The 22007-nt window shown below is 39.7% G+C and overlaps 1 non-coding gene and 1 pseudogene across 1 annotated transcript; both read right to left on the bottom strand.

The window, feature by feature from the left end:
• Positions 1–6392: 6392 nt before the first annotated feature.
• On the bottom strand, positions 6393–6890 carry LOC149811312 (pentatricopeptide repeat-containing protein At5g48910 pseudogene; annotated as a pseudogene).
• A 2005-nt stretch (positions 6891–8895) lies between these two features.
• TRNAS-AGA (transfer RNA serine (anticodon AGA)) lies at positions 8896–8977 on the bottom strand. Its single transcript has one exon. It is a non-coding gene; the product is annotated as a tRNA-Ser (tRNA).
• Between the last annotated feature and the right edge of the window lie 13030 nt (positions 8978–22007).

Raw genomic sequence — 22007 nt, 5'->3', positions numbered from 1 at the left:
CTAAGGCAAATTTATACCATTTTCAGAAGTGATAGCTAGTATGGGGTGATTATATACTAAGCGGCATAAACTATATGAAATTCATATTTAAAAATGTGTTTGATTAGCCTTCGCTAAGCAGTTGCAACGTTGGCCCAAGGTGCCCTTATGAAGACGAGTGCCCAAGAAGACACTTTGAATGATCGGGTGACACGCAAGTAAGCATCCTTCACTTGAGGACTAGTTTGGATCGTTGGAAAACCACAAGTTGGTGCTTAAGGGAGTTAATATCCCTACAACATGCGTTGGTGGTCGTCATTTTTTGTGAGAACCACGATGGGCTTGGAATTACCTTTTCTGTGGTTGAAAGGCACCCCAGTCATGAGCTTGAAGTCAACAAGTTTGTCGTGCGGGCGAGGATGACCCCCTTGTGTATGGGACTACATTGGGGTTCCTCGAGCAAAGAATGCTCGATGTTGGTAAAGCAGAAGACTATTGTATAAGTGATCAGAGGCGCGTTAAGGAATGCGACTTGGCGTGTTAAAGGTTACGATAATAGTAGATGGAAACTAAAACACGTTGAGTAGGGCAAAGAAAAGAAGAAGACCAAAGATAAGTATAAAAGAAAACTGGCATATCAATTAAGACTATGTTCTTACTTACACCGACATTGTCGAGGACGCCAATGGTTTGGGTGGAGGAGAATGTCCTGAACCGATCCTTCGGAATGGGACAATTGCAGTGCAAAACTCTACTGAGTGAAAAATGCATTGAATGTAGGAACGCGCGGTGTGTGTTGGCTTGATCGATGACATATTGTGGTAGCATGGCACGCGATAGGCAACAGTATCATCATTAGCGCATCGTTGTGTGGCGGCATAGATGTAAAAATTTGTTTGGTTAAGCAGTGCCAATGGATCAGAGAATGTTGCTTTTGGGAATTTGGTTAAGGACCTCTCGGCTTGTAGGAGTCCTATGCATAAAGGTTGAACGCACGGGAGTGCGTATGGGTTAGGGCTAATTCTTTCAGGGATCAGATTAGGTGATTCCAATCGAATATAGTGACTCGGAGCTAGGCGAGAGAATGCCTAGGTGTCGACGAATAAGTTTGGGTGATGCTCTTCACTATGGTGTTCAATCATCAACTAGTCTTCGAATTGGGGGCTGCAAGGTCTTATTCCTTCAGTGGTGAGGTTTTGTTATAGCGTGCACATTGAGTCGTAATACGCTCCATGGCACACAAGACTAAGGCAAATTTGTGCATTTTTTGAAAGTGATAGCTAGTATGGGACGGCTATGCACTAAGCGACATGAACTATATGAAATTTACATTTGAAAATGCGCTTGATCAGCTTCCGCTAGGCAGCTACGCACGAGGTAGTGTGCAGGGCCAATGAAATGATTCAATACATGAAAATGTGTTGGTACGTGATTTTTGGTTGTTAGGCTGGCTAGATTGGTCCAGTCTGTTACGTCACAGGTTTGCAAAACATTTTATGCCTGTAATCAATTAGTTGCAAGTGAGCGACTGAAAGGCTTGCGGCGGTAAGGAAGAATCGTCGCACCACACTGGCTTATTGAAAAAATAAGCCCGTGATAAATGCATTGACCAACTTTTTACAGCTCATTTTCTTGTCTCTGAGTTGAGAAAAGTTTTGTCATATGCCCCGACTTTTTCAGGCCAAACCATTTTAAGTTAAGAAGAGCAATGCTTCATAGGACTAGGGTTTCAACCCATGTGTTTTAAAAACTTCTAGAAAGTTCTATAATGTGTCCACACCCTTTCAGGCTAAACCTTTTTAAGTTCATAAGAGAACAATGCTTGAAGGCCCCAAAGGGATTTGGTGTAGTGAGATGGGCCTAGGCCGCTAGACGGGTGAACCGTCTAGGTTCAAATCCTGTGAGTGTTAGCACCTTGCATTATAGCCGAAGCAAAATAATTCTCTAGGAGTGAGGGTTGCGCTACAGTTTTACCTATCGGAGAATCAACCGTATGTTGACAGGCATAGTCCAGCGCAACCATGTCTCTTAATTCAGGGGTGGTTTCTTCGTTCCTCGTGAAAAAAAGAGAATAATGCTTGAACGATTAAGGTTTAAACCTATGTTGTTTGAATCAGTTTTTGAACCGAATTATTTTTCAAAAAGATTCAAAAAATCAGCTCGAATCATAATCGTTTTCAATTGGTTCTACTTGAAATTAAAACTTGATTTTCTTGTCTAAAAGTGCAAAAAAAAAAAAAACATCGAATATAACGAAAATAGGAAATTCAAGAAAATATTTAAAAAATTAGAAAAACCAAGTGAATGATCACTTATGGGGTTTGATGCTTAAGCAATATAATAATGATCAAATACCATAATTATCACACACAAAAAGAGAAAAACTGATTCAGACTGCGTTTGCTAAATTCAGGCCGATACAGCTGATTCAATTGAAAATCATACGATTTTAGGACCCTTAATCGCCCCCTGTATTGAAGCCGTGAGGTGCCAATTTGGTTCAAATCAGCCGATCCAGGCTGATTCAAATAGATTCTATTTACATTGGTTTGAGCTGCTAATGGTACCGAGACTGTTGGTACAAGTCAGTTCAGGACCACAAAACCTGTGGTCCACACCGGGTCACAGACTCTGCGAATCTACGCCGAGCATCAACTGGGCTTGCCATGCAAAAAGCAAGCCCATGGCGGTTGAACCTGACTCAGTGCTGAAGTTCAGATTGAAGTGGTGATCCATCTAGCAAGACTTGGTCCAAGTTTGGTATGGATGATGGAGAATGTGTTTTTTTCTTTGGTGGAATATTGACTAGTGCATTTCAAACCATTTCCATATTGCCCGCCCCACTAAAAAGTGGTTTTATTCATCACTTGTCAAAATATTGCCATACAAAAGGAAAAGGAGAATATTTGTGGTGACAAAGTCTTGAAAGTGTCCAGATGCATCAGGAAAAATGGTGTTGATTGCAAAGGAGGGCTTTTTTGAGCCACATATGGGACAGAAAATGGGCCCAGTTTTGAGTAGGGGGTCTAGCTTCCCATGTCCACACCCATTTACTAAAAACAATAAATGAAAATTCAGAGAAGAAGGTGACTGATTTGGACTGAACATTGTCAAGGTGGGATGGGCCTTGTTTAGCAAGAGCTCTTCAAATCTTGATCTCCCCCAAGCCTGGACAACAACATGGCCCACCTGATTGGTCTATGGAATTAGCCTCGCTTACTTGCAACAATACTGTTCATGTGTTTTTGCATTCTCTTGCCTTGGTATTCTTATGGCCTATACTTTTACTTATGAAGCTCTTCAGCTGATCTAGGCTGTGTAGTAGGGATAATAATAACAGCTAAATACATGGGAGAGACGGATTTGGATCGGGTCAGAACAACCAAAAATCACAAAACCCCAATACTGGATCTGTCCCATTTGCATCCCCTACTGCTAGTGACTTGGCTGACTATGTATTGGCCCAGACAGAGTTGCCGGCATTATGGTCCCTGAATAGTAAATCTATATGCCCCGGCAGTAATGAGTCTTCCTTCTATAAATACTAACCAACCCTAAAAAGGATTTGTACATCAGCAAGATGGCCAACCAAACCTATTTTATAGGGCTGTGAACGGGTGGGGTATCAGAACCATCAGGGTGTACCCAAACCCACCCAAATAACTCGTTGTCGGATTCGTGTTCAACTTTGGGTTTTGTCAGGTCAAGAAAATGAACTCCCAAACCCAGATTCATATAATTTAAGGAGTTTATTTTAACTAAAAAATACATATAAAACACCCAGGTCAAGCCAGGTCAGGTTGGATATCCTACAAAAATCATAACCCAAACCTGCAGGTCAGCTTCGGGCCAACCAGATCGAGTAATACTTGGTTCATTTTTTGTGTCCATACCCAGGAATTTGCTGAACTTAAACCGACTTTTACTGCACCCTGATCAAGTCAATCTATGCCTACAAACTCTTTAGTGTCCCACCAAATCTATTGGAGTTTGAAATTTTTAGCCCATTATTCTGAAGACTAGAAGAATGACAAGACTCTGGCCCAGTGGACAGTTGGATTGCAGCGAACTTCACCAACACCATCCAATCGAAGTCAACCAGACCTGAGTTTAATGGCATATAGACTTCCCATTCATAGATTTGATCATTGCACCTGTCACCTTTTTGACCCGGAAAGTTCAGTTTGAGGCAATGTTGTTGTCAGTATAGTTGTGAATCGATCGGCCGATTCATATCATTTCAGCAAAAAAATCATACGAAACTGAGCTGATTCGGCTAATTTTTAAATAAATTTTAAAATAATTTAAAATATTGTTTTTATGTTTTTCTGACACATGTCATCTGCTGATTAAAAACTGAGCTCGATTTGGTTCAGAATCAGAATCAACCGATTCTTTGAATGGATTTGAAAATTGATTCAGGGTCCGAGACAATTCAGGTACCTTGGTCCGCTGTGCATTGGCTGGCAAATCCACCCATATGTCACCGTTTGCAACCATGTATGTAGAAGAGACTTCCAAATAAAACTATTGGAATCAAGACTCTCAACAAGTAGTTAAACATAGGAATATATACTTGGATTTATTTATTTATTTTCCTTGATTGGTCATGTCGCTTTCATATTGTGACTCTGTGACACCAATAGCTAAATAGTATAGCGTCTTTTGGTTGAAATCTACATTCAATCTCATCAAGAGAGAGATGATGAAACTGATCTGTCTGACAGAAATGTTAGTGGTGGTTGTAGCAATGCCCAGCAAAGCAGTGACGACCCTGACATAGCTACTGGTCAATTTGATACAGTAGCTTCATTTGTCTCTTCCCTCTTAGGGTAACAGCCTTCCCTTCCAAATGTCATGGACCATGTGACTTCATATTGCCAGAGAGCTGAGCAAGCCTTGGTGTTGGAGCAAGCAGACTAAGAGCTCGAGCAACTCACTACTTTCTTAATTCTTGGATTCTCCTCCCACCAGCAATCAAGTTCTGCAAGCAGAGTAGGCTCAAAAACTTATGTATAAAAAATAGAGCAAATTGGTTCGAGTAGGATAGTTCAGTTTGTTGGATATTTCAGGTTTGGATCTAATCCATATGTGACCCGATTTGACACTACAAGTAGTGAGTTAGTGGCTAATAGTGAGAAGTTAATAGCTTTAAATGGGTGAAGGTTACATGAATGCTCTCCTTATAAAAGAGAGAGAGGGACTGTACGTATGTAGGGATGACAGTGGGGCGGGGCGAGGTGGGGGACAAGGTCACCACCCCGGTCCCACCTCAAGATTAGAACCTCCATCCCTGACGGAGATGGATTTTAACCTCCACCACCGCCTTCATCCCCGTTTCATGTCCTCCATCCCTGGTTCAAACGGGAATGAGGCGAGGCGGGGCGGGGAAAAGTGGCAGGGACGGGGCGGGGCGGGGAAAAGGGTACGTCCATCCCCGCCTCCATCCCCGAACGGGGATGGATTTTAACCTTCGTCCCCACCTCCATCCCCGAACGGGGATGGATTTTAACCTTCGTCCCCACCTCCATCCTCGTTTCATACCCTTCATCCCCGATCCAAACGGGGCGAGGCAGGGCCCCATTTTCTCCTGGTCCACTGCCATCCCTATACGTATGATGAGAGCAATCAGCCCCCTAACCCCATACATTACCCACATTCTGGTATTTACTGGGTTCAGGGTCCTGCTCACCGTCGACCTAAGGCCTGGGCGCATCGAGGGCGTCGATCAGCTGAGGAGAACTGCGAGCACCCACACGTCATATCCATGGCATCTACAAGTACACAATTACCATCTCTGATTCGGTTTTGTGATATATGCCAACACAGTTTACTCCTGTGTTGTATCAACTTGTGTACTATTCCTAATGGAAAACTAAAAAAAATGGCGTGTCCATGTGACATAGGTCCAAGCTGTGAATATGAATTCCAAGCACAAGTACTTGTTCCACATGTTCCACCAATCATGTATTGTTAATTCAATCAGCGTACTCTCCCCAAACAGCACAGCTAGAAAAACACAAATCAAATTTTTGTCGCCAACTTAAACTAAATTGAGAAACAAGATCTGCTTATGGACAATGGGGACTCTTAGGGTATACAAAGCCAAATGCATGTTCCTAAACTTCATTCTTCATGTCAAACTCTCCATCACAATCACCCACCTTTAACTGCTTGCCAGTCCCATATAAAATTAGATAGATCTCATCAATTTGAGGGTGCAACTTATCTGCAGCAACGAACTCGTGTGTAAAACCAGACTTCAATAAAGCTGCATCCTGGAGCCTTTCTTACCCCACTAGTGTTCATCTTCCTTATTTTAGCAACATCATCCCATCTATATGTTGCAGCATAAATGTTAGCCATGATTGAATAGATCCCACTATCATCTGGATCCAATTCCAACAGATGCTTCACATCATTCTCAGCAATCTCAACGTTGCCATGAATTCTGCATCCACCAAGCAAACTGCCCATACAAAAACATCGGGCTTCATGGGCATTGTTTCAATCATCTCTTCTGCTTCTCCGAGCAGACCTGCACGGCCTAACAGATCAGACATGCACCCGTAATGCTTTAGCTCTGGAACGACCTTAAACACAATCTCCATAGAGGCAAAATATTCCCGAGCGAAACCAACCAAACCAGCATGACTACAAGCCACTAAAACGCCGAGAAAAGTGATGTCATCAGGTTCGATTTCAGCCTGTTGCATCTCCTCAAATAGATGCAATGCCTGCATCGCATGGCCATGCATTGCCATACCCACGATCATGGCATTCCAAGTGACCAAGTTCCTCTCAGGACTCTCGTGAAACAGATGGAGTGCAGTATGTATACACCCACACTTAGCATACATGTCAATCAACCCCGTGTACAAGAACACATCCAACCTCATACCCCTCCCCATTATGTATGAACAATGAACGGACAGAGCGCCCCTGCTTAAGAGCCCCCAATTGTCGACACCCAGATAGCACCGTGACCAATGCGACATTATCTGGATTTACACCAGCAGCAACCATCTGACCAAACAATGCGAGTACTTCTCTACACCGGTCGTTTTGAGCATAGCCGGCCAAAATGGTACCCCAGGACATAACTTTTCGGCGTTTCATCAAACAAATGGCGTGCACAACTAATCTCCCCAGATTTAACATACCCATCAATCATGGTATTGTAAGTAACAATGTCCCGGTGAGATACTTTCACAAACAATTGGTGTGCATCAACTAAACGGCCATAATTACAGTAAATACAAAGAAGGTTATTGTGAACAAAGATATCAGAATCGAAACCGAACTTGATACTCTGAGAATGAACAGAGAGACCAGGATGGACCGAACGAAGAAGCGCGCAAGCCTTGAAAACAAAAGGGAAGGTGTGGGTGTAAGGAGGAACCAAATAACGGCACATGCGAATATAGAAACGGAGAGCGGAGATTCGACGCGGTCAAAGATTGGTGATGATGAGTTGGGCGTGGATTTGCTGAATTTGGCGGATAGTTGTGCATTGGTGTCTCAGCAGGTGCAGCAACATTTGATTTTTTTTTAAATGGTGGCGGGAAGGGGAGTTGGAAGTGAGAAAGATGTAGGAAAAGTGAAGATAGAAATTTTAAAAAGTATGGTTTTTTCATCGTTCTAAATAAGATAAAAAAAAAAACTGATAAGAGTTTTCTAAAAAGTACACTTTTTTTATAGGAGTTTTCAGGAAAAATTTCACTCTCTTTCTCGGTCTGCCTCGCCTCCATCCCGTTCACGCCCATTGGCGCCGAGCTCGAGCACCCTGATTCCTGCCACCTCAAAGACGGAGCCGGCGAGGGCCCGGCCTCTACTGTCTTGAGGAAGCCCGACGAGCAGGCCCTGATCAGTGGGTTGAGGATCATCTGGGAGTCGGCCAGGCTGAATGCGTCCAAGCTGAGGATCATCTGAGAGTCGGCAGGCCCTGATCAGAGTTCTTCTCTTACTCACCTCCTCAATGCATCCAGCAGAGAGAAACTCTTTTATGTAGCTTCATTAAACCCCTCTTTGTTTATTTCTTCTTCTACTATGGCGGTGGTGGCAGGACGCAGGAGCGGCTTTCATGAAATTTTTCATTTTATTTCTCATACTACACAAACAAAAAAAAACTTTTCATTTAGAAAAAATTATTATATCAAAACTTCTCATATTTGAGTTTTACTTGCTTTCAAACGTGGGCTCGGGGTCCTCGCCATAATTACATTCGTTTGAAAGCAGGAAAAAAAATCTCATTTAAACGGTTAAAATATGGCATAACAAGTTCAGATATCGTTTTAATAAAAAATACCATCATTTTGTTACGAAATTTACATGGTTTTCATGAGGAAAAAAAAAACATGATGCTTTATTTTTTATATGTTTTTGCATATTTTGTTCCTAATTTTTAAATTTATTAATTTTTGCTGATACTTTGCCAATAAAAACACAGACCAAGAAAATCAATTTCATACGAAATTTGGCTTTGTCGTTAACTTTTCCTTTTAAACTTTAGTTCATATGCTCCTAAATATAGTGACAAAAGTTAAAAACCGCAATATCTCGGGAGTCAAGAACTCAGGAGATTTTGAAATTTTTCATAAATCTCTTATTTTTTGGCAAAATATTGGGAATAAAAATAAATTAAAAATATAAAATAATAATTTTTAGAAGAAAATATAAATAAAACACATAAAAATAAAAATCTCGAGGGTTTTCATGATAAATATCACGATATTTGTCATAGTTTGAAAATCTCGCAAGAAATTACCCTTTTAAACTTTCAGGCAATAACTACATATCAGGCAACATTTTTATAAATATCACGATATTTGTCACAGAGATAAATAAATAAAGAAAATATAAGGTTTCCACATGGGCCCCTTTGTACTACATCAAGCGCATAAGAAAAAACAGAAGCGTGGACGGCAGGATTCGAACCTGCGCGGGCAGAGCCCACATGATTTCTAGTCATGCCCGATAACCACTCCGGCACGTCCACTTGAATTGGCATGAAGCTTTGCAAAATATTATATATCTGTTTTTTACTAAATCTTCCAGAACGGCATACTTTCGCAACAAAAAATATAGGTTTAGTTTCCCTTATTTCTAAATGAAGGCATGTACTTGATAAGATGATGGATTCATGACATGAAAGTTATGGGGTGATTGCTAATGGTGATTAGGGATGGCAGTGGGACGGGGCATAAGGTCTCCACCCCCACCCACCTCAAGATTAGAACCTCCATCCCCGCCTCCATCCCCGGCGGGGGATGGATTTTAACCTCCACCCCTGCCTTCATCCCCGTTTCATGTCCTCCATCCTCGGTTCAAATGGGGATGAGGCGGGGAAAAGTGTATGGGACGGGGCGGGGCGGAAAAAAGGGTACGTCCATCCCCACCTCCATCCCCAAACGGGGATGGATTTTAACCTTCGTCCCCGCCTCCATCCCCGTTTCATACCCTTCATCCCCCGTCCAAACGGGGCGAGGTGGGGCGGGGGGCCACTTTCCCCGGGTCCACTGCCATCCCTAATGGTGATGCTCATTTTTTTTTTTGCTAAGGTCCAGGCAAATTAAGAACGTCTTGAACTGTCAAACGGCATGCCTAGTTACTAAGTAATTGAAAATTTTTGGCCTATGTTTTGGTTAGGGATATAAACACGACGGATTTAATTTAGATGTTGGCATTATTGGATCCAATCTAATCAGATATTGCTTAGTCAAAAGGCCAGATGGAAAGGTAATACCAAATCCCAAATTGACTAGCTAATCATATCTTCTATTATATGTAATCAGATTTGGATTATTTGCCGGAGTTGCATTTGATTCATATTTGGATTCAGATGTAAGATTGCATATTGAATCCAAAATCCAATTATTAATCAGTTGTTATTTGCTCTACCTAATCTGGCTAAACAGGTTTTGGGACTTGGTATGATATTTGACCCAAATCTGATCCATTGGCATCACTAGTTGGAGTCTTTGTTTATTCCCTGTCTTTTTCATATGCACCATGGGGGTACCCCTCTGGAACCGACAGCAGATCAGGTGAGCTGCCAAATCATTTCAAGGAAAGTGATTTGGCATCCTCAACCTCCACAAATTGCATAAAGACTGTGGAGTCCCGTGGGATGAAGCAATGGACGGTGAAGATGTCAAATCACTTACTTTCTTAAAGTGATTTGATGGATCACCTGATCTGCTCTCTGGGGAATCAGACCAACCATTCTTAGATTAAGATGGTGCAGAACTATACCAACCTTTCTATCATATTCTATGCAATGGCCTTTTCAAGCTTTCATGTAGAGTATTGTATAGTTTTACTTTACTTTTACCCTTGCTAGAAAATGGAAAACTTAGAAACATGTATTCCACGATCACAATCTCCCAAGTAATGATAGAAACTAATTTCTTGTTAAAAGATGAAGCTCCCAAGTGTAATCCAACAATTCCTCAAAGCCATGATGTGGATATGAGCTATTAATTTTGAACAAAAATTCACAATTGGATATTGCTAACATAAGTCCCATCTTATCTTTTCAGGATCGATTGCACTTTTCACTAAGATATATTTATGTTATGTTAGGCAACATAAGGAACTTCAAGTTCAAGGTAGGTTTGGTTGTGTATTTTAAAAGTAGATTTACTTTCAAAATCATATGAAACTTGTTGGTAAGATATTCACTTTTTAAATTTTATTTTTAAGGTAATGTACCAACTCATTTTTTATAAGATTTTATTTTGTTCATATTATCTTTACCATGATGAAACATGAGTCATTTTTTAGACCAAAGCATAACCCAGAAAGACGTTGTTACATTTTGAAACATAAAAAAAGTAAAAAAAAAAAAAAAAGGAAATTGAAACTCTCTCTCTCTCTCTCAACACCATTTCTTTGCAAATCTTACCATGGTTGGACGGCAATCGGTAGGGCAGAAGCAGACCATCTCTCTGTACGGTGGTTTGATGGCATTCGGTAGGGTAGAAGCAGACCATCTCTCTCTCCAGAGATGGGTGCCTTCTAACAAGAAATGCAAATCTATTGTCCTCTTGATTTTTAACCACTTGCCATATGTGGTTGATTGTCTTGAGGGTGGCCAAAAACTCTTCCATCAAATGACACAACTACAATATTTGTGTAGGATTCTCTTATATCTGAGTACGTTGAGCAAGGCCAGTACGAGGAAGCAATCGTTAACTTGGTGGCAAGTCGCCCCTGATGAGTGAAGCACTTGTGGGCATATAGGCTAGGCTATTTAAAAAAGATTATTTATATAAAAGTTATATAAAAAAAGGCACCCATGATGGGTCAAACATCTAGCAGAAATCATAGCCCAAAACCCGACCCATCAACTGCTGGTTTAATGCCCATACCCAGATATCCAGGTTCAGGTCGGGTCAGGTACCTAAGACAAACCCAATCCATTGGCTACCTGTTTTAGTGATTCACAAACCAGTCAATTACCCATGATTTCTTATGCCTTTGATGTTTGCTTTATTGCTTTAATATTTAAAAGAAAAAAAAAGGTCATTTTATGCAGCAATGCTGCATGCTTATCATGTATCTCCGTTACTGCTGACCAACTATCTCAACATTTATCAAGATGACAACCACACCCATCTCGAGAAATGCTAAGATGAGTGGCTGTCAGGCAGGTCGCTGCATATAATATAAACACTTTATGAAGTCAGCAACGCTGCATATGTTGTGAAACTTTAAAAAAGATCACTAAACCTGAATTGCTTTCTTTCTTTTCCTTCCCACTTGCCTTTGTTCGTAGCTTTTCTTTTTGCCAGTAGGGGGTCACCCGCCACTATGATCTCTCTTCATTCCCTTAAGACTTTCTCCTTTTAGGTATTCAAAGATGCTTACATTAACCATTCCTTTTATTAGTATATTTCCTAAAGCAACAATAGAAAAATAACTATATCTACAGGAAGATAAGCACGAATCAACAAGATAATTTAGATGAGGACCATCTTTATAGACTAATTATATAAGTATTGCCTAGTGGAATGAAGCTTGGAGAACCCTTTGCCCACTATCTTTCTCCCTTCTGAGTTAGGATATCAACATGTTGAAGAGGAAGAAGAAAATGAAGAACAAGAAGGAGAAGGTCGTATGTCCTCCCCTTAACTGATGACTATTAGGAGGTCATAAAACATCAAAGGGCAAGTCATATGGGCAAAGGGAAGGCAAAGCCTTTCTGCAAGATTTTGTACTTTTTTTTTCCTCCTTTTTTTTTCAAGATTTCTTGCTAGTTTGAGTTGTATTCTTGCGAGTTTTTTGAAGTTGGTGTCAACGTATTATGTTCTGCCTTCTGGCTTTGCTGTTTTGTGTTTTTATGTGGCCTTACTGTCCCTTTCTCATGATAAATGGTTGGATGATCTGATTTTCGTTTGAACTTCTAGATTTGTATGTTTATGGCTAGAAATGAAAAAGCTGTTAGTTTATATGAGAGAAAGAGAGATGTAAAATCTCATTGTCTCTTCTCCAATCTTAGCTTGAATGCCTCAAGCTAATCCATTTGGTTATGCTCGTTTATCATGTAAGCCTTTTAGTTCCAAAATTTGGAGGTCATCACCATGGATCAAGCATCCAAAGTCCAATGTCTTGTTTTTTGAATTTATAACCCGAAGAAACAGCACCTGGCACGAAGACCTGGTCGTGCCTGCAGCATAAAAGTCCAAGGCTAGGACCCCTTTCCCAGGAGGGCCTATGCTAAGCATTGGCTTGCGCAGAGGGGCGACACCCATGTGAATCGAATCTTGAATGCCGGTCTAGCTGCCAAGGCCCCACCCCACTACGCTAAGCCCCCTTGGGGCCAAACTTCAATGTATTATTTATGATTTCCACAGAAAATTTCATGACATTGGCTTTGGTATTCCTACCTGAAATCTGCCGCTAGGCCAGTAGAGATCGTAGTGGGATTGGGCTATGGGGCCAAAAGCCCAAGGCCCCAACATCAGCCCATTAGGATAGGGCTTCAAGCCCAGGCTCCTTTGGTAAATTCATTTTTTCTGATCTGGGCTCAGGCTGGGTCCAATTGCGTTTGAATAGTGTGTGCAGTGACCCGGTGCCAAAGCCCAAACATTTTATTTTCGGGCTCAACCAAGAGAAAACCCACACCACAGACGTCATATTGGCAAGCTTTTTATTTTTTATTTACATGGAGAAACTGTCCACTGGATCAGAGACTTAACCACGCTGGCTCTGCATGCCGGTCACTGTTCTAGCAGCGTAAAACTCGGTGGGCTTAGTAAAACTCTGTATTTACACGGAGTTTTCCTTTCTGTTTTTCTTCTTCAAAACAAGTAGTAGTCTGTATAACTGATAGGGGTCTGCCTAACCCAGCTTGCCTTTCAAACAAAGAACAATTAGTAGTCCTTATTTATTGAATTACTTGAGTTGCCTTTTCATTTTAGCTTGATTAGAATATGAGACGTATTTTATATAAGAAATATATATTATTTTATTTTTTGTTAACAGGATTTGTTTTTCTTTCTTTTTGATTTGAAGTTTGGACCCCTCTTTTTGGAACCATACAGAATGGCTAACATTAACGTGCAGGGTTTAGACCCAGTTTTAAATCATATAATCTGATATCACCGTGGATCATTGGTTAGGTTCTGGTTCTTTATTGGATGCTCATTGGAACGTTAATTGGATACGGCTTTTAAGGCATCTTCATCTGATTGTAAAAATGGATTCAGTGCGATGTAGTAGAACTTACTAAACGGACCAGATCAATTGTGTAATAAGCAAAATTTTTAATGATTCATAAATTCTTAAGAAAATTCAAGTTTTGATTTTGATTTATTCTGGATATGAATTATAGTTTTAAAACCCTAATCTTTTGTGGTAAGTATTGAACAAAATGAAGATTTGAATTTATAATTGAAATCCTAATAAAATTCTGTAGAGGCTTGTTCCAAAACTAGAATTCAGAGATATTTTCATTATTAATCAAATTATCAAGGGTAGCTTGATAATTTACCAATCTAATGGCATTTTTAGGTAAAATCCTCAATTATATAAGGTCAAAATAGTAATTTTTCTTTTGAGGATATTTTCAAGGAATTAATAAATGTATCAAAGACAAAAACGGTAATTTGTCACCCTAGTGGTGGCAGGCCCAACAATTTTTTGAACTACAGAAGTACAATAAAGCAACTTTCAAATTCCCATATGGCATTTTTGAAAGATGAGATTTGAATTAGGGCAAAACAGGTATAAAAATTTTTAAAAACAAATAAAATATAATATTTTATATTAATTTATTTCATAGACCATAGTTTTGAAAAATACGGGCCCAAAACCATGGGTAACCATGATTTTTCTAAAACCATGAGCTGACACGTGTCACCTCACAGTGAGGAGGTGACACCCAACCCTCTTTTCTCTCTGAAAAATGTCAAAAAGTTTAATAAAATAATGACAAGTATTAATTAAAAAATTAATTTTTTAATTAACTCAAGTGACATTTGTCACTTTAGTGGGGCACATGGGGGGGGGGGGGGGGCGGGCACCTCCGTTCTCCCCTATAAATACCCCCTCACTCTCCCCAAGTTCTGAAGACCTTCTCTCTCTCTCTCTCTCTCTCTCTCTCTCTCTCTCTCTCTCTCTCTCTCTCTCTCTCTCTCTCTCTCTCTCTCTCTCTAAGCTCTCTCTCTAGGTTTGAATTTCTCTCTCTATTTTTTAAGCCCAAACATTCGTTGAATCTCAGTTTTTTTTTTAGAAATTCCTTCTAGCCTCTTCCCTCTCTCCTTAAGTGAGATTCATTCCTTTGTAGGAGTTCTAACGAGCTAGATCCAGCCTTAGGAGTTCTGCTAAATTTAGCAAAAAAAACAAATTTGGAATGCGAAAGCGCTGTCCAATTTTTCTAAATCAAGTTAGTACTCAAATTCTTCTTCTGGATTCAAATTCGTAATTGTAGGACTTCCTATTCTCCCTCTAAACCCTAGGACTTCTCTTTCTGGATTTAAATTTTGGTAATTTTATCAAAATTTAATCCATCCATGTCTCTATGCAGGAGAAGTTCTGTTAAAAATTTTCTAAATATTTTTAAGTATTCTGAACTACTATAGCAGTAGTTCTGGCAAAAAAAATGTAAAAGTTTTTTGAAAAATAGAGTTTTTATAGTGGAAGTTCGGGCGAAATTATTTTAAATGATTTTTGAAAAGTAGAATTAGTATAACAGTAATTCTGGCCATTTTTTCTAAATAATTTCTAAAAATTTAAATTATTTTAATCAGAATTATGGGAAAAGTTTTCCAGATATTTCAGAAATTTTGAGTTTATTTAGTAGAAACTATATAAAAAATTTTATAGATATTTCAGAAAAATTATATTTTTATAAAGGAAATTCTGTTAAAATTTTCAAAATCCTTTTTAAATACCTGAGTTAATTTTTTTTTAAAAATCTAAATAAAAATATTTATGATGCAAAGTCATGTTCGAATTTTTATAACTCGAATTCAAGTTTGAACCCTTTTTATTGTAGCAGGATCCAATGGATAAGACTTGGTATCCTTTTTATTCGTCAAATATCGCAGGGCGGCATGGTCTGAGTAAACAATAACCTTGGAGCCCAACAAGTATGAACAAAAATTTTCTAATGTGAAAACTATAGCTAACAATTCCTTTTCAATAGTAGTGTAATTCATTTGAGCATCTGAAAGAGTCTTGCTAGCGTAATAAATAAGATAAGATTTTCGTTCAATCTTTTGGCCAAGAATGGCTCCAACCGCATAATCTGTAACGCCCCAACTTTTTATAGTAAAAATTTTGGAGTAAATTTTTTTTTTTGAAAGATAGCGGAAGTGCGAAAAACACAAGTCGGGTGCATTACAGGGTAAAACAGAGAAGTACTAAACATAACATTCATTAATTGAAACATTAATGTAATTAATTACATCCCATAACAGAAATGTAAATCTACTAATCAGAGTTCAAACAGAAAACACTGAAAAACTGAGATCTCTTGACTACTTCCAAATGCGACGCCACGATGCTCCATTTATGCGTTGCCTGAAAAACATTTAAAGCGAAAGGGTCAGACTCCCCTGTCTGCGTAAGAAGCAATGTATTTATATGTGGTGCTCAGTGTCCTGTGTACAAATATGTGCAACAACAGCATATATAACTAGCATGAAAGTTTATATCATTCTAAGAAGATAATTATGATTTTTAATTCATGATACAGTGCAAAAGATGACTGAACTAAAGATATATTTATCTACATTAGTACAAGCTGTAGATTCCACAAGTTTCACTAAAGCCAAATCAACAGTATATAATTCTTCAAAGATAAGTTTACAGTCAACTTAAATTATCTAATGCTTAACTTACTCTTACCCTGTAGGTACGCACAGGCGTAGACCTCGTAGCGGACCAAGACCATACGGTGAGACGCCTAGCTCTCACAAAAACACGAGCGTCCATGAAGTTCGTACCACCTACCCTCTTCAAGGAAAACCATGGGTCCAGTAACATACACCATCTTTCAGGTGTACCCAGAGCGCGAAGAATCCGGTAACATATATCGTCTTTCAGGTATACCCAGAGTCTCGAAAGTTTTATATTTCATTTTACATTTTCTTTATAACCAAGTGCGAGCTATCGCACTACAAGGGGTCCGGTAACATACACCTTCTTTTAAGTGTACCCAGATCCCTGGGAAACCAGTAACATATACCGTTTTTAGGTATACCCAGTATCCCGGGAAACCAGTAACATATACCGTTTTTAGGTATACCCAGTATCCCATAATTATTATATATGTGCATAATTTTCATTCTTGTTTTGTTTGGATCCAGTAACATACATCGTCTTTCAGATGTACCCAGAACCTTGGGAAAACCAGTAACATATACCATCTTTCAGGTATACCTAGAATCCCATATTTAATGTGTATTTATTCTTATATGCAAGTCTTTGCACCACAGGGGACTTTCAAAACCCCAATTCATACTCAGGTTGGTCTTAGTATATGCACATTACCCATCGAATGCCTCAAAGGCACCAACCACAATTTCTCATAATTCTGGTTCAACTTTGTGTCGAGTACTTAAACATTCGGCATTTTCAGTTTTGTTTATGAGCTCGAGTGTACGTTCCGTACCCCCACTGGATATGCCGCAACATGGCATTATCCAACTTTATCATGTGTGTTCTATGTATTGGACATAATCCTAAAGTCCATATGTAAATCACATATTTAGTTTACCATCGTACTATTTCCTTCATAGATATTTCAGTTGCATTTCACCTAAAAAGTCTTTAGAAAACTTTTCTAAAAGAACCCTTCATAAAAATCATTTTAGAAAAACCCTTTACTTAATTTTTCATGTTTATTAGTCGACCAATAGGCTCACCGGTCGACCAACCTTTTTGGCTTCAAATCTTCTAAGAAAATGTTATTTTTTTTATAAAATTAGTCGACCGAAGAATTTATCAGTCGACCGGACAGAATGTCTGTTTTCTGAAAAAGTTTAGCAGTAGTCGACTGAAGGGTTTATCAGTCGACTGATCATAAAATAGTCGACCGAAAGTTTTATCAGTCGACCGGACAGAATGCCCGTTTTCTGGAAAAATTTAGCAGCAGTCGACTGAAGGGTTTATCAGTCGACTGAACAGAATATCAATTTTCTGAAAATTTTAGCATTAGTCGACTGAAGGTTTTATCAGTCGACTGATCAGAATATCTGTTTTCTGGAAAAACTTTAGCATCAGTCGACTGAAGGTTTTATCAGTCGACTGATCAGAATATATGTTCTCTGGAAAAATTTTAGCATCAGTCGACTGAAGGTTTTATCAGTCGACTGATCAGAATGTCTATTTTCTAGAAAAATTTTAGCATCAGTTGACTGAAGGTTTTATCAGTCGACTGATCAGAATGCCTGTTTTCTGGAAAAATTTTAACATCAGTCGACTGAAGGTTTTATCAGTCGACTGATCAGAATGTCTATTTTCTGGAAAAATTTTAGCATCAGTCGACTGAAGGTTTTATCAGTCGACTGATCAGAATGCCTGTTTTCTGGAAAAATTTTAGCATCAGTCGACTGAAGGTTTTATCAGTCGACTGATCAGAATGTCTATTTTCTGGAAAAAAATTTAGCATCAGTCGACTGAAGGTTTTATCAGTCGACTGAACAGAATGTCTGTTTTCTGGAAATTTTTGCAGCAGTCGACTGAAGGTTTTTATCAGTCGACTGAACATATTATCAGTCGACTAACTATTGTCTCAGTCGACTAATTTTGCCGTTTTTCTGTAACTTTTTAAAAGGGCGTATCTTTTTATTTTTCAAACATTTTGATCATTCTAAATGGACTGTTTTGCCACCCCTTTCATCCTCAATGTATGGAATCTTTCAACTATAAATATGAGTGCATTCCACACTCAAAAACATCGAATCCAATCGAATTACCCAATAGAAATGATATATCTTTATTTTACCATGATGTGAAATAGCAATCACGTATACATAACTTCAGACTTGATTAAAACCATTCAATCTACAAAGTAGGAAAGGTGTATTGAACAAGAAAATACAACCAAACAATAATTTCATGAATAATAATCCAAGATATGTAAGGTTCCACGCCATTTGCCTACTTTATTTTTTGTTTCGATCTTGAATCCGTCATGGCTAACACCCACACCAAAAATATATGCATCTTCCTACATAGATTCAAACTGTAGGTTTTGATATGAGTACTACATATTACCAAGCACACACATAGGAACAAAATGCCCTTACAAGGAACACCACAGTGCCCCAACGTTGGCCAAGGGTGAGAACCATTGGCTGAACCACTACATATTGACCTATTGGCGAGTAGGTGTTTCAACTCATGCCACCTGGGTCTCAAGGCCCTAAACATGCCTACATATAGGTGGTGCTTGTCACGTAAACTCCATGTTATTGCAACATAGATGTGCAACAAGGCATCAAGCACTTACATACAAATAGCAATGCTCCTTACCTCTTTGGAGTCTCACGACGGCAAGGCTGCAACCCCTTCTCTTCGTTAGAGCGGCACCCCACGTCGATAATGAATGCTCACGCGTTCAGCAAGGGAGGTCCACACAGTCCAACAATGGAGGTCGACCACCACCGTGAGAGAGAGAGAGGGATAGAGAGATACGTCTAATGTAACTCCTTACCAAAAATCTCTCATTTAACTCCTCTATTTAGGGGGAAGTTACCAAATCTTCAAGGCATTAAAACTTCACCCAAATCTCACGTTTTTGGTGGGTGATGTCTATTTCCAACAATGCCCCCTCCTCTCTTTGGCATGATTTCCTCTAACTTCCCTCAATATTTGCTTTATGGGTATCCCTCTTCCATGTCACCTGGGATTCTCTTCAATCCTTGATAGAGCTAGATGAAAAAGGCCAAAAATTTAGGCTTAACATAATCCCACGTTTTTACCCTTTTCACCAAGGTAGAAATAATCACTTTCTTGAAAAAAAATAATTTGTGCACAGGGGGTTTTGAACTTGGGTGGTGGTATCACACACCGTGTGTCCTACCACAACACCACACCATCACTTGGTGTTTACTTTTGCAAAAATATTCTTTTTATGTCATATTGGGACGTTTTTCTTTGTTGATGGATTCCTTTCGTTTTCATATGGATTTTTCACCCGTTTGGTCTAAACTTGCACTCGCTTACTCTAATCATGTTTTGGATCTTACGCTATCATCCTGAAACCATCGGGTTTTCTTACTTGGCCTTGTGAACCGGGTCGGATCATCGGATCGCGTCAAAGTCCGAATCCAAGTACCCTTTCCAGTATTCGTTATTGGGTTCGGTCGACTGGCCCGCAAACCTCAAAATCACATTGGATATCTCATAAACCATATTACCTCACGTAAACACACATTTTTATTTCATTGAAAATTCTTTAAAATTCATGGGTTTTACATAATCCGACGCGGTGCACATGATTTCAAAGGGCACTAACCAATCAGTCGATCGCAGAATAGGAGTTGTGGTCAGGGCCTCCTTCAAAGATAGGAATGCCTTCAGACATACATCATTAAAATGAAACGATTGATCCTAGGAAAGCAGGTTACAGTGCGGTCTTAAAATTTTGTTGAAATCCTTAATTAATCGCCAATAGAAATCTGCATGACCTAAAAATGAACGCACTTTCCGCATTGAGGTCAGTGTTGGAGAGTTTCGCTATGGACTCCACTTTGGCTTTATCGACCTCGATCCCTTTCTCGGACACAATATGTCCCAGAACAATTCATTGCTGAACCATGAAATGACTTTTCTCTCAGTTAAGCACAAGATTTGTCTCTATACACCGCTTAAGCACTCTCGTTAATATCTGGAGACAATCATCAAATGAAGAACCATACACCAAAAAATCATTCATGAAAATCTCAAGGACGTCATCCACCATGTGGGAGAAAATAACCATCATGCACCCCTAAAATGTTGTCGGGGCATTACAAAGCCTGAACGCCATTCTCCTGAATGCGAAGGTGCCATAATGATAGGTGAATGTAGTTTTCTCTCCTGGTCTTTGGGGTGAACAACTACATGATTATATCCTGAATAGTCATCCAAGAAACAAAAATAGCGCTGGCCTGCGAGGCACTCTAGTATCTAGTCAATGAATGGGAGCATAAAATGATCTTTTCGCATTGTGTTGTTCAATTTTCGATAATTGATGTACATTCGCCACCCCGTGATAGTCCTCGTGGGGACACTCTTTCCTTTCTCGTTAATAGTAACAGTAAGCCCAGATTTCTTGGGGACAACCTGGGTTGGGCTCACCCACTGACTATCAGAGATGAGATAGATGATCCTTATGTCCAACCACTTGACTACCTCATTTTTCAACACCTTCTTCATGTGGGGATTCAACCTCCTTTGCATTTCTCTTGAGGGTTTAGCACCCTCTTCCATGATGATTCGATGCATACAAAAAAAGGGGGTCTATTCCCTTGAGATCCGCCACAGACCAACTGATCACCTCTTTATGCTCATGCAAGACCTGGAGAAGCTGGTACTCTTGAGTGCTTTTCAGGTCTGCTAAAATGATGACTGGTAGGGTCTGATCTTTTTTTAAGAAAGCATACTTGAGCGAAGCGGGCTTTTAGCTCAAGTTCTAACATGTTCTCAATCAAAGGTCTGGCAGGTTTCTTTGCCAAATCTGGGAAGGGCTCAAAGTGCCAAGTCCACTATATCTCTCCTGACAATCTATCAATCAATGCAGAACTATCGCCTCTGAGTGATTCATCCTCCTTCTCCTAAGGTGGATCACTCAACGTCCATAACGGCTCTGCTTCTACCAGGACCTAAACTAAATCAACCTGGAAGGAAGCATCCTCGCCTACAGGGCCCATCGTTGCATTAAAAATGTTCAACCTCATCTTTCTATTGCCAAATGATACATCCATCGCACCTGTGCAACAGTTAATGCACGCATTGGCAGTAGCTAAGAAGGGTCGACCTAAGATCATGGGTGTTTGTCTCATTTCATCAACTCCCTCTATATCCAAGATTATGAAGTCTACAAGGAAGTAAAAATCCTTGACCTTGACCAAAACATTCTCAAGAATCCCTCGTGGGACTTTGATCGATCTGGCTGCCAACTGCAGGGTCATCGATGTAGGCTTCATCTCCTTTAACCCAAACACATCATAGAAAAAACCTGGCAAGATGTTTACATTTTCTCCAAGGTCGAGCAAGGCACGCTCGATAGTGATGTCCTTTATGACGATGAGATAATCAGAGCCCTTGGGTCCTTGAGCTTAGGAGGAGTTTGGTGTTGTAACACCGCACTGACCTGCTTAATAAGATAAATCTTCTTCGGCACATTGAACCTTAACTTCCTCTTCTACGTACAAAGCTCTTTCAAAAACTTTGCATATGCAGGGACTTGTTGTATGGCATTTAGCAAGGGGAGGTTAATCTGAACGTGCTTGAAAATCTCAAGCACCTTTTGCATCTTCACCCCTTGCTTGTTAAGCGACTTTGGTTTTTCTAAAACTTCAAGAAAGGGG

This window comes from Nuphar pumila, chromosome 17 (genome assembly GCF_984573655.1).
Source record: "Nuphar pumila chromosome 17, dmNupPumi1.hap1.1, whole genome shotgun sequence".
Taxonomy (NCBI): Eukaryota; Viridiplantae; Streptophyta; class Magnoliopsida; order Nymphaeales; family Nymphaeaceae; genus Nuphar; species Nuphar pumila.
Note: the sequence above shows the minus strand (reverse complement) of the source record. Positions and strands in the feature narration are given on the sequence as shown.